Below are 13,309 nucleotides of genomic sequence, written 5' to 3'. Positions count from 1 at the left end.
TATGATGTGTTACTTCAAGGACAAGGTGATTCTTTAGAGGGATATGCAATTTATGATGCGTATCTTCTTAGGGGGTGTTTCATTTGTGTACCCTCCACTTTTAGATCCCTCATTTTTGAAGAGATGCATAGTAGTCCCTATTCTGGACATAGAGGTATTAGAGGAACCATTGATAGAATTGAAAGATATTTCTATTGGTTGGGATTGAGGAAGGACGTAACTACTTTAGTCCAATAATGCTTAGCTTGTCAAAAAGTTAAGAGTGATCATGGTAAGAACACCTGGATTACTTCAACCATTACCCAAACCTCACTTTGTGTCAGGATTTCCAAATAAAAGGACACAAAATGAGCAAATCCTTACCATTATAGATAGAGTTAGTAAACATGCCCATTTCATTCCATGTAAGAAGAACATCACTGCCATAGAAACCGCTAAATTATTTATTAAAGAAATCTTTAGATTACATGGATTGCCTAAATTCAGTACATCAGATAATGATCCCAAGTTCCAAAGCCAATTTTGGCAAGCTCTTTTCGAGAACTTAGGAACTGAATTGCAATTCTCTACTACACATCACCCATCGACCGATGGACAAAGTGAAATAGCTAACCAATCTATTATCCAGTTGTTATGTTACATAGTTATGTCCATGGCAATCCTACCCTATGGGAGTTATATTTACCTCTATTAGAGTTTGCATATAACATGTTACTCTACCCATTATGCTACATGCAAGGCACCATTTGAGATCATCTATGGCCAAGTCCTTCCCATACCCATTGCACATTTATAAGATAGGATTTTGGCAGCTGATCAGTTTGTTGAAGATGTGCAAGAAGTACTTACACAGGTTAAATTACACATTCAGTGAGCTCAAGAAGTGTACAAGAAGGCTGCGAATACAAAGCATAAGGATGTACATTATGAGAAGGGAGATTGGGTTTTTTTAAAGATTGACAAAAGGCGTATAAAGACAATCTGAGGAAATACCAAGTTTGTAAAGCTAGCAGTAAAATATTATGAACCTTTCCAGGTTTTAAAGGTTATGCATCCAGAAGGAACTCCAACATCATATAGGTTGAATTTGCCTACCAACTAGAGGGTGAAGAATGGTTTCCATGTTAGCACCTTAAAGCCATTTAAAGGTGAACCACCAGTGAGGCCTATTGAAGAAGAGGAACCAAAATTTGAAGACGGGATAGAATTACTTGTTTCAGAACGAATACTATTCCATGAGGTCAAGAGTATCGGGAATAGACAGAGATCTCAATATTTGGTATCTATCTTTTCCTTCCTTTCCCCTCTCCCTAGAGCATTAGGCTCTCCCTTTGTACCCCTCTCGTCACTTTGGATGTCTTGAATAAAGTTTATGCTTCCTTTTTCTCATTCTTCTCCCATCTCCGTTCTCCTCCCTTCAAAGCTTAGTATGCTTACATGTGTGATTTATCTTTAGATCTATTATGAGTACATTCTCTACTCCTTTGGGCGACCTCAATTTGCCATGTATCTTCGAAGCTATGTCTCTACTAAAGGAAATCGTTGCCCCTTCCCAAAACTGTAGCCAAGTATGGTCAGTTTTGACAATCATATCTAAAATGGTCATAACTTTTTATCTAAACTCTGATTTACACAAAACTTTTATCCAAATCTTTTCATTTTCAAGATCTATCTACTCATGTATTTAGATCTCTGTTTTGAGTAGAGAAACAAAATTTATTGCCACCAGGTCTATTATTCACGATAGTTTTAGTAGTCTCTAGTAAAGCTGTGATAACTCTTTTCCCTCAATGGTCCAATTTTAGTTCTTCTTATATGGATGTAAAGATATATGGTTCTATGATTGTCATTCTCTATAAGATATTCTAGTGATCTATCAATTCATCTCTTTGTTCAACTGGATTTTCTTCCATATAGTTGAATCACTTTCTGATGTGTGCCATCCAACTCTAGTCCCCTATAGGGTGTATGTGTCATAATTCCACCTTCTATTTGGGGTCTATCTGAGATTCAAAATGCTTTGTCCTAATCATCCAATCCTACCAAATCAGCCTTATCAATTTATCCCTTTCCCATCAGTTCACATTGTGTTGAGTCACAAGATGTTCTTTCAGCAAAGGCTCGCCCTTACTTTTGGAGTTGACAAATTAGCTCAAATAAATGCTTCCCCTCAGCCCTTTTCCGATGCTAGAATACAACCTCACCTTTGATGTCTATATCTTTGTTTTGATTTAAGGAGATAGAGAGTGAGTGTCTCTTTAGGCTTCATTTAACCCCACAATCTCCTCTCGCTTCTTCAATACATGAGTAGAGATGTGACCAAAACTAAACTCCCAGTTTTGTGTCATAGTGGACATCCTTATTTTTTAATTAAGCTTCTAAGCATAAACTGACATAAGGATTATAGGTGTAGTTTCCATGAAGCACTATCTTTTTCCAACTTCTAATGTTTAATCATTTTAAGGTAGCATGGATCTCATAACTAGCTCAAGGTGGATCAATTCAAGTTGTAGCATTTTATTTCCAAGGACTATCACATGTGAAGTTGCAATTAGAAAGATGAAATTGAACCAGACAAACTCAAAACTATCCGATGACAGCTAGAGAGAGAGAGAGAGAGATTTACTATTTGTTAATATTTATACATTTTTGTTTTGCTTTAGAGAGATAAGTTTTATTTACTGTTATGGATAAAATTGTCTAAGGAAAAAGGCATTAATATGTGTGTGTGTTTGTATATGTGGCAATAGTATAATAAAATATGGTGTGCATAGGGCCCAAGGTTGAGGTGGTAGGGCATGACTATGTGCCACCCTTCCATGTAAGAGGACCCATAAGGTGTGTTGTACATAATCCATAATAGTAATATTATAAAATGCAAGGTGGCATGACTCCTCCATGTGCCACCCCTCCACCTAGGCTGCATTTAGTGAGATATGGCTCAAAGTCCATGGGAGAAGCAATATAAAATAAGTGGAAATGGCTATTATATTGAGTTATTCCCTCCATTTGGGTTAGGCCCATGTGGGGGAGGTATAGAAGGACAAAGAGAGCTAGTTAAATAATGGGGAAAGTAGGATGAGGTGGCAAGATTCCTTGTGTCAACCCTCCACTTGTCCTACTAGAGGTTTGAACATATTATAAAATTGAAAAGAGACCAAGGGAGTATCATAGACTTGAGATATGGGGCTTGATTTATGTGGAAAATTGAGGCAAAGGGTTGTCGCACACAATTGAGAGTGCGTAACCACCTAGCCCACATGGGAGACTTTTCCACACACACCATGCATGTGGGAGGATACATTAATGTGGAGAGACCCCCTCTTTTGGCTATAAAAGGAAGGGGCTATTCCTTGATGAGACACGCTCATTCTTGTAAAGCCACCTAGCTAGTATTTTGATATTTCCCTCTCTTCCCTTCTTTCAAATAAAGTATGGTTCTCTTCCCTTGATGTCTACATCTCAACATTCCTCCTCCTATCATGTACATGCTTCTCTCCCCCCTCTCCCTTTCCCCTTGTGTCATAGTCTCCCTTTTCCTTTCCTCCACTTCTAATTCCTTTTTCTCTCCTATGACATCCCTTCGCCCTCTTGATCTCCTTTTCTCTATGGCCTTTGAGCGTCGCCATACTTAGTCTATAGCCTCTGGTCTCGATTAATTTTCCGGCTAAAAGTTTTGGTGTGGCTGCTGGGATACGAATCTCCATGGCTAGTGGCGAATCTTCTATTCGTACGGGTTACATCAACCAAACTATACCATCCGTGCTCTTTCTAAGCTACTGCGCATGCATTCGATTCGTGCATCTCCTGTGCGACAGTTCTATGGACTGCTGCGACTTTTGGTTGCAGACAGTTTTCTGCACGACAGTTCTGTGGACTGTTGCGACTTCTAGTTGCAGACAGTTTTCTGCGCGACTGTTCTGTGGACTGCTGTGATTTCTGGTTGTGGACTGTTTTCTGCACGACAGTTCTCTGGACTACTGCTCTGGTCGCAGTCTATTTTCTGAGCCTCTGGACTGTTGCTCTGGTCGCGGTCTGTTTTTTGAGCCTCTGGACTGCTGCTCTGGTCGCGGTCTGTTTTCTGAGCCCCTGCAAAAGAGTAACAGCAGATCCCGCGCCCCCCCTATCTCTTCTCTTCTTGCCTCTGGACTGTTGCTCTAGTCGCGGTCTATTTTTTGAGCCTCTGGACTGCTGCTCTGGTCGCGGTCTGTTTTCTGAGCCCCTGCAAAAGAGTAACAGCAGATCCCGCGCCCCCCCTATCTCTTCTCTTCTTCTTCTCCTTCTCCTCTCTTCTCCTTCTCCTCTCCTCTCCTCTCTTTTTATTAAAGAGTAGGATTGGAACCCAAGACCTCCCCCTTCACAAAAGAAAGTCTTATCATTGGGCCAACAAGTTGGAAGTGGTAAAAATGTAATGATTTTTGTTCATATATTGAAATTGCGGGAGCTGTAACTCTCTAACCGTAAGGAGTTTGCTCTTGCTGTAAAAAGCAAAAATATTTCATTTTATGTGCTCTATCCACATCTCTTGCTAGTTTGCCAATTCAGAACTTCTCCAAGCTCACTTCACGGACGTACGCCTCACGAGAAGGGTGGACATTTATGTCACTTCTCGACACGTTTAAGGAATTGGTGCCTGTTCCTCCGCACCTTAAGGCTACCAATGCACGAGATGTCTTCCTTGATCTTCATGTCGACCTTCAACGGCTGATTGTCCAGTGCATCATTGATGGAGATGATGGGTGGAATGATACACCATGGATGATTCATGGTGAAGAACTACTGATACGCTGGGAGGATTTTGACTTTGCTTCTACTCATTGTGCGGTGATCAAACTACTTGCTGCTTCAGAGGTAATTAAAACGGTGTCCTTCATCGAAGGGTGGGATGTTCCCCAAGCTTGGGGAGAGATTTGGCGCATCTGCCTGCTGTTGATTCCTGTGGAAAAGCTCGTCCTGAATGGTTTATTTACAATCTCATTACAAAGGTTTCTAGGCCTCGGCTATGGTTGGTAATGTTTCGACCAAGGAATCCATTTGTACCTAATCAGCCTTTTGTGCCTCATTTCGAGCTTCAAATTGTAATTCTTTTTGGGCTTAAGATAAACTATCAACAAAGAATTGCAAGTTTGTTTGGTGCTGAACGTTTGGCTCAAGTGTTGAATTCTCCCCACCCTCTCCTCCTACCTATCTTGGACTACCGAGAAACTTGGGATGTCCGAATTTTAGTCCTGGTGTGATGACATCTTGGATCCTTCAATTTGATGGAGCTTACAAACCTTCGACCAAGGCGGCTGGCGTGGGTGTGAAGCTCACTTCACCGGGTGGTGAGGAGTATTGTTACAGCAAGTCTTCACCCGCAAGTACTTGCAATCAAGCTGAGTACTCGGCGCTCATTTTTGGGCTACAAAAGGCACAAGAGCATCATGCCAAGCAATTGGAGGTGCAAGGAGATTCCCAACTAGTGTGTGAACAAGTTAGTGGAAGGTGGAAGGTGTAGAGCAAAGGCTTGGTTCCACGACATCAACAAGCCTTGGAACTTTGCAACCAATTTGATGAGGTAAAAATTCAGCATATCCCTCGAGCTCGAAATCTTGTTGCTAATTTCTTGGCATGTGAAGCTTGTACTTCAATCACGCATGACGCGAGTGGAAGCGCCACCCCAACAAAGCCGCAAGCCACGAAGGAGGGTAATCATTTGTAAGGAATGCAAAGGTTGTGGTCATCATGAAACTAAGTGTTGGGCATACTTGATACGAGTTCACCGACTTCGGCAGATCATCAGGAGGGTTCTCAAGGACATTGCTCAAAAGAAGGATGCCAGACCGCACACCCCTTGAAGAAATAGAATGGCGACTACAAGAACTGGAAGAAGCTGAAGGTGATGTGCAAGCTCTCCAACTGTTTACATTTGTCATGGCATTCTTGTTTGCCTTGATGAACAACCTCATGCAATGCCGCGCCTCTAACCCTCGCTTGTAATGATCGATGTGATATCATGAGGGTTGGTCCTTTTAAGATTGTCTATGTGCTATTCTATGCTGAAGATTCTTCTCGAGTAATATTTCACACTACTCCAGTCACACCCTACCCTGCCTATGTGTGTTTTTTGGATGTATCTTCACCCGATTTTCAGTTCAAGCTTCCTCTTACTATTGTTCGTCCATAGATAAGCCCCTCTTTTCCATCTTCCAAGCATGGCTGACATTCCCGTGTTTTGTGGACGGGTAGATGAAAATCCAAATGAGTATCTTGTGGCTTTCAAGCGCCGTTGTGTTTCTCTCAACTTTCTTACTGAAGACAGATGGCTATTGGTTCTTCCCACATTTCTAGAAGGTTTGGCTCAAGTGTGGTATGAGAAGCAAGCGAAGATGTTCGCCAAAGCTGGCCAAGGTTGACAGCAGCAATGATTGAGTATTTCAGCAAAGAAGAGGAGCCGGAGAATGTGTACCTGCAGGTGGCAAATCTGAAGCAGTCAGAAGGTGAGACGGCGTGTCGATATGTGGATCGAGCGGCCGTGCTCTTGGACCGTTTGATTCCCACACAGGAGGACAATGCCGGGTTTCGAGCTGGAATGACTCAGCATGTGCTGGGCTACCTTGTAGCAGGAGCGAGTGATGAATTCCGCCTCAAGCTTAAATGGGAGAATCCAGAAACTCTGGTGCTAGCACATGAGATTGCTCAAAAGTTTGATAAAGTTCAGTCTGACCCCGCTTCAAAGAAGACGATTGTCTCTCCGCATCCCCCTCCATTCCTGCAACAACAACCTGGGGGGTCTAACTCAGAGGCATACCCCCACCCCTCATCAGGGATGTATCAACTGCCTCCACCTCAGTTGTATGGTCCTCCCTTAGATACTTACCCTCAACAAGGTGGATATCCTTATCCTCCGCCTCGAAGATTTCCCCAGCCTCGCCCACGAGCTCCCCTCCTCTCTACTCCCGTGGCCCCTCCAACTAAAGAGGCCCCCCCTGCAATAGAACCAGGAGTCAATGACCTCGCCAAGGCCCTGAATGACCTTCGGCTTGAGATGGTGGGCATCAGAAATCAAGCCAACCGCCCTCCAAGAGATCGTGCTAATGTTGTATGCTACGAGTGCCACCAGAAGGGTCATTATCACACAGAATGCCCCAATATTCCAAGGGTGAATCTTCTAAGTGAGTCGGGCACTGAGGATTCTGATGTGGAGATCCTTGATCTCGGGAAAAGAACTCGTGCTACCTCGGACCCCTCTCCAAACCGTGGATCGAGCCGCCCCAGGAAGAAGGTGTCCTTCTCAGAGCCCTCAGATGCTGAGATGGCAGACCCACCAACAGAGAAGACTAAAAGATCTCGCAGGAGTAAGTGGTCACCCTCGGATTTTCCCATCGGCTCAGGGCAAGAGGACTATTCGGTCGTTCAGGACCTTGCTCATTGGTCTTTGATCATCACACTCCCTCAACTAATAGCATTAAGCCCTAAGGTGAGACGTGAGCTGCAGCAAGGTCTCTCAACAAGGAAGAGCAAGAAAAAGGGAAAGGTACGAGAGGTATCTTCTATCTCTGAAGAAATTGATCGGCACCCACACACAGTAGATGTCATCATAGATAATTGCCGTGTCAAAAATGTGTGTGTTGATGGGGGAGCTGCATGTAATATCATGGTGCCCCGCATCATGAAGAAATTGAATTTGAAATGTACAAGGCGTTCCTCCACTCGAATCAAGGTAGCAGATGGTCGACGACTCGCCACCATGGGAGTCATTGAGGATTTGCCCATCACTGTCAACGGGTTGACCACCACTGTCAATTTCTATGTAGTGGACATTGAAGATACAGGCAAAAGTTACCCAGCCATACTCGGGAGCCCATGGTTGAGAAAAAGTGATGCAGTCAGCTATTGGAAGACAGGACACATGTCTTTTGGTGCTTCCAAGGAGAAAATCCCTGTGCAACCTGGTGCCATGGAACCGGAAGAAGAAGAGGAGCATGACAGTGATACTATCTCATCTTCAGTGTCTGAGTCCATGGAAGAATCACACGGGGGGACGAATTCTTAGAGGAGGAAGTTTACATGATGGGGGTGTCTCCGACCCTGCCACCTGCAGAAAAGATAACAGCTAGTCCTCAACAGCTCGAATCAATGCTTTCTCTAGACCTCACTCCAGGTGAGAAAGATGAGTTTCTTGAAATGTTCAAAGATTTCCCTGACCTCTTTGCAACTAGCTACCACCACCTTCGCCATGTGACTGCCATAGAGCACAAGATAGAGCTGAAGCCTGATGCAAAGCCTGTGGCTCAGAAGTATTGGAGATTAGGGCCCCTGCAGACTGACGCTTTGCACTCAGAGTTGCAGAAGCTTGTAGAGGCTGGGTTTATTGTTCCGGTTCACAATACTGAATGGGTTTCACCAGTGGTAGTCATCCCAAAGAAAAACAACAAGTGGTGGGTCTGCATCGACTATAAGAAACTCAATGCTGCCACCAAGAGGGATCATCATCCTCTACCCTTTCAAGACCTCATTCTTGAGAAGGTAAGTGGTCATGAGATGTATACTTTTTGTGATGGTTACTCTGGGTTTTATCAAATCAGAATTGCCGAGGAAGATGTGCTTAAAACCACATTTGCCACACCCTGGGGGACATTTGCATTCAAAGTAATGCCATTTGGCCTTACCAATGCTCCTGCTACCTTTCAAAGATTTATGCAGATGGTGTTTGCTCCTTATTTAGGGGATTTCTTGGAGGTGTTTTTAGATGATTTTTGTATATTCTCATCACGTAAGGAGCACATCATGAAGGTTAGATTGGCCTTCCAAAGGGTCAATGATGCAAATGGCAGTCTCAACCGTGAGAAATGCACCATTGGAGCCACTCAAGGGAGGTTATTGGGACATGTTGTCTCATCCGAGGGCATCAAGCCTGACGCTGAGAGGTAGAAGCCATCCTCAAACTCTCCCCACCTACAACCAAACGTCAGGTACGCTCATTTGTCAATCTAGCAGGATACTATCGCCGCTTCATTGATCAGTATGCTGCTTTGACACGGCCCATGACTATGCTATTAAAAGATGTAGTTCATTTTTCCTGGGATGAGGATTGTGATCATGGTTTTGCACAAATCAAGAATGCTCTGGCTTCAGAACCCATTCTATGCAATCCAGACTAGTCAAAGACCTTCTATATCAATCCTGGGTTTGGTGAGCACACTCTGGCAGGTATTCTTCTCCAACAAGGGGAGGATCGGTTCATGTACCCCGTTCAATTTGCTTCTCGACAATTGCTCGACACTGAGCGACGCTATTCAGAGGCTGACAAGCAAGCATTGTCCTTGGTGTTTTGCATTGAGAAATTTAAGCATTATGTGGCTAGAAAGTCCTTCTTTATACTCACTGGCACTGGTCTTGCAAAGCAGGTTCTTCAATCACCAAATCCCATGGGCCGGTTGGCCAAATGGTTGGCAGTTCTACAAGAATATGATTTTTCTTTCAAAATTGTAAAAAGGGGTTGTTCCAACTTGAAGAATGCTTTGATTGATTTAGAGGAGTGCCTTGATGTAACCCTTGTAGCAGCCATAGAAGTTGGGGATCCTTGGTATGGTGGTATCTACAAGTTTTTGACCGCTTTCTCCTTTCCTTCAAAAAGTACTAGCTATGAGAGAAAGAAGATCCGCAGAGATAGTAGGCGCTATACCCTCCTTGATGGGGTGTTGTACCGTCAAGGCATGGATGGGGTACTCAGACGGGCCATTGATGCAAATGAAGTGCCTAAGGTATTGAAGCATTATCATGATGGATTTTGTGGAGGCCACTATGCCAGTGACTATACAGCTAAGAAGATTTTACATGCTGGATACTATTGGCCGACCTTGTTCAAGGATGTCACTTTGTATTGCAAAACCTGTGAACCATGTCAATTCTTCGGTAGGAAGGATTTGCGTCCTGGGCAACATCACCCAGTGATGTCCATCCATCCGTTTCAGAAGTGGGGAATAGATTTTGTCGGGCCCTTGCCCATGACTGCCCGCAAAAAGAAGTATCTTTTGGTAGCCACTCAATATGTCACTAAGTGGGCTGAAGCAATCGCCCTCTCTGCTGCAAATGGCAAGGCAGTTTCAAATTTCATATTTGAATGTATCTGCACAAGGTTGGGACACCCATGGAGATAGTCTCTGACCATGGGAGTCCATTCTTAAATGAAGCAGTGGAGTTACTCATGGATCGCATGGGCATTGATCATCACACTTGTAGCATCTATTATCCAGCCTCCATGGGTCAAACAGAGCGGACCAATGGCCTCCTGTGTAAAACCATGGGAAAAATGGTCGCAGGGAATAGGAGCCAATGGGATCAAAAGGTCATAGAAGCCGTGTGGGCTTACAACATCACTCATAAAACTTCTACCGGTCACACTCCTTTTGAGTTGGTGTATGGTACTGAGGCAGTTTTACCACTAGAGATAGAGATTCCGGCCTTGAGATTGGCACAGGAACAGAGGATGACAGAAGATGAACATGTTGAGGCCAGATTGATACAACTTGAGAAGTTAGATGAGACCCGACGCCTTGCACTACACCAAACATAGATCCAAAAGAATCGACAAAAGGCCCGTTTGGATGCTAAGATTCGCAAGGGATGGGAAAGACACTTTGCTGAGGGGGATGTTGTGCTATGCTTTGATAACAGATTGGACCACCAAATGGATAAGAAGTTTCTGCCACTGTGGGCTGGTCCATACAAAGTCATCAAAGATCGTAGCAATGGGTCTGTACAAGTCCAGGAGCTGCATGAACCATATGGCAAGAAGGTGATCAACAAACGTTACCTCAAGCCTTTCTTTGTGCGTGATGGGCCCAGGCATGGAAATGCTATGCATTCCCTGCCTGGGGGGGGGAACTGTTATGGATAAAATTGTCTAAGGAAAAAGGCATTAATATGTGTGTGTGTTTGTATATGTGGCAATAGTATAATAAAATATGGTGTGCATAGGGCCCAAGGTTGAGGTGGCAGGGCATGACTATGTGCCACCCTTCCATGTAAGAGGACCCATAAGGTGTGTTGTACATAATTAATAGTAATATTATAAAATGCAAGGTGGCATGACTCCTCCATGTGCCACCCCTCCACCTAGGCTGCATTTAGTGAGATATGGCTCAAAGTCCATGGGAGAAGCAATATAAAATAAGTGGAAATGGCTATTATATTGAGTTATTCCCTCCATTTGGGTTAGGCCCATGTGGGGGAGGTATAGAAGGACAAAGAGAGCTAGTTAAATAATGGGGAAAGTAGGATGAGGTGGCAAGATTCCTTGTGCCAACCCTCCACTTGTCCTCCTAGAGGTTTGAACATATTATAAAATTGGAAAGAGACCAACGGAGTATCATAGACTTGAGATATGGGGCTTGATTTATGTGGAAAATTGAGGCAAAGGGTTGTCGCACACAATTGAGAGTGCATAACCACCTAGCCCACATGGGAGACTTTTCCACACACGCCATGCATGTGGGAGGATACATTAATGTGGAGAGACCCCCTCTTTTGGCTATAAAAGGAAGGGGCTATTCCTTGATGAGACACGCTCATTCTTGTAAAGCCACCTAGCTAGTATTTTGATATTTCCCTCTCTTCCCTTCTTTCAAATAAAGTATGGTTCTCTTCCCTTGATGTCTACACCTCAACATTCCTCCTCCTATCATGTACATGCTTCTCTTCCCCCTCTCCCTTTCCCCTTGTGTCATAGTCTCCCTTTTCCTTCCTTCCACTTCTAATTCCTTTTTCTCTCCTATGACATCCCTTCACCCTCTTGATCTCCTTTTCTCTATGGCCTTTGAGCGTCGCCATACTTAGTCTATAGCCTCTGGTCTCGATTAATTTTCCGGCTAAAATTACACAATCAAGGCAACATATAGACACATATATATATTATATACTAATTTGTGAGGCACTAGGAGCATCCCAAGTGGCACTCGAAGAGTAGTGTCATAGGGCACCCCTCTCCTTACGACCTTTACCACCCATCTGTAGGTTTGGGGAGTGCCTTGCCCAACACTCTTTCTTTTAGTACTGTGCAACATAATTATGACATACTTCAGTGTGGTTATGTGTGTGTGTGTGTGTGTGTGTGTGTGTGTGAGTGAGAGAGAGAGAGAGAGAGAGAGAGAGAGAGGTGGGTGGTGGGTGTGTGTGTAGCTCACCTAACCCTTTTTGTTTTTTTCCTTTTTTATTGTAGGAAGTCCTATCGAGTCAGTGGTATCACACCAACTCTCTGCATCACAAGGACATCCCCTCCACCACGTGTTTATTTGTTTACTTTTTACAAGGTTTTGGTACCTTAGGTATGCCTAATTGAAAGATGAGTGTCGAAAGTAAAACGCAAACACACACACACACACACACACACAGTCCTTTTCTTCCTTTTTTCCATGCAACTTACATTCTTTCCCTTGCCCCTTTGTTAAAACTTTTTAAACTACCTCACCCCTCTCTCTCTCTTCAAATAAAACTTCCTCCCACACTCTCTATGCTTCCCCTCTCTTTCTTCTAATTTCCCTCACACCATTTCTCAACTTCCCCCCCCTATTTTTTCCTAATCTAAAACCTATTTTTAATTAATGATATTTTTTCTCCTAATTTCTAAAATTTTTTAAAATCTTCCTAAATTGTTGCTTTTATTTTTTCTCCCTATTTTGTCTAATTTCCATTTTTTGTATTCCTCTACATTTCCTCTCTCTCTCTAAACTTCCCCTTAGTTCTTCCAATTTCTCTATTTTCTCCTCTCACTAATCACTCCTCTCTCTTTTTCCTAAATTCCCTAAGCTCAACTCTCTCAAACTTATCCTCTCCCTATTTTTCCTCTCTCTCTCTCTCTGTCTCTCTCTCTATTTTTACCCAAGTTTTGCTTTCCCTCTTTCTCCCCCCTTTTTTTCCTAATTTCTTTTATTTTATCCTAATTTCCTATTTTTTTTCTAATTGCTCCCTATTTCTTCTTTTTCTCTCTAATTTCTTCTAGATTTTTCCTTTTTTTTTTGCTATTCTCCCATTTCCCCCCCTTTTTTCTTTAATTCTTATCCTAATTTCCTATTTCCCCCTAATTGTCCTCTATTTCTCCATATTGCTTCGTATTTTTCCTAATTCGTTTAAATCCTTTGTATTTTCCCTAATTCTTCCCAATTTTTCTAATTTTTCCTTCTTTGAAATTCCTTCTTTAAATTTCTTTCTTAAATTTTCTTCTTTTTTAAAATTCTTAAAAATCCTTCTTTAAATACCTTTGAAATTTGTTTAAGCTCCTCTTTCTTATAAATTCTTCTTCCCTTATGCTCTAAATCTTTAAATCACA

Source organism: Dipteris shenzhenensis, chromosome 9 (genome assembly GCF_047967505.1).
Source record: "Dipteris shenzhenensis isolate YYH24624 ecotype China chromosome 9, Dip_SZ_1.0, whole genome shotgun sequence".
NCBI lineage: Eukaryota > Viridiplantae > Streptophyta > Polypodiopsida > Gleicheniales > Dipteridaceae > Dipteris > Dipteris shenzhenensis.
Note: the sequence above shows the minus strand (reverse complement) of the source record.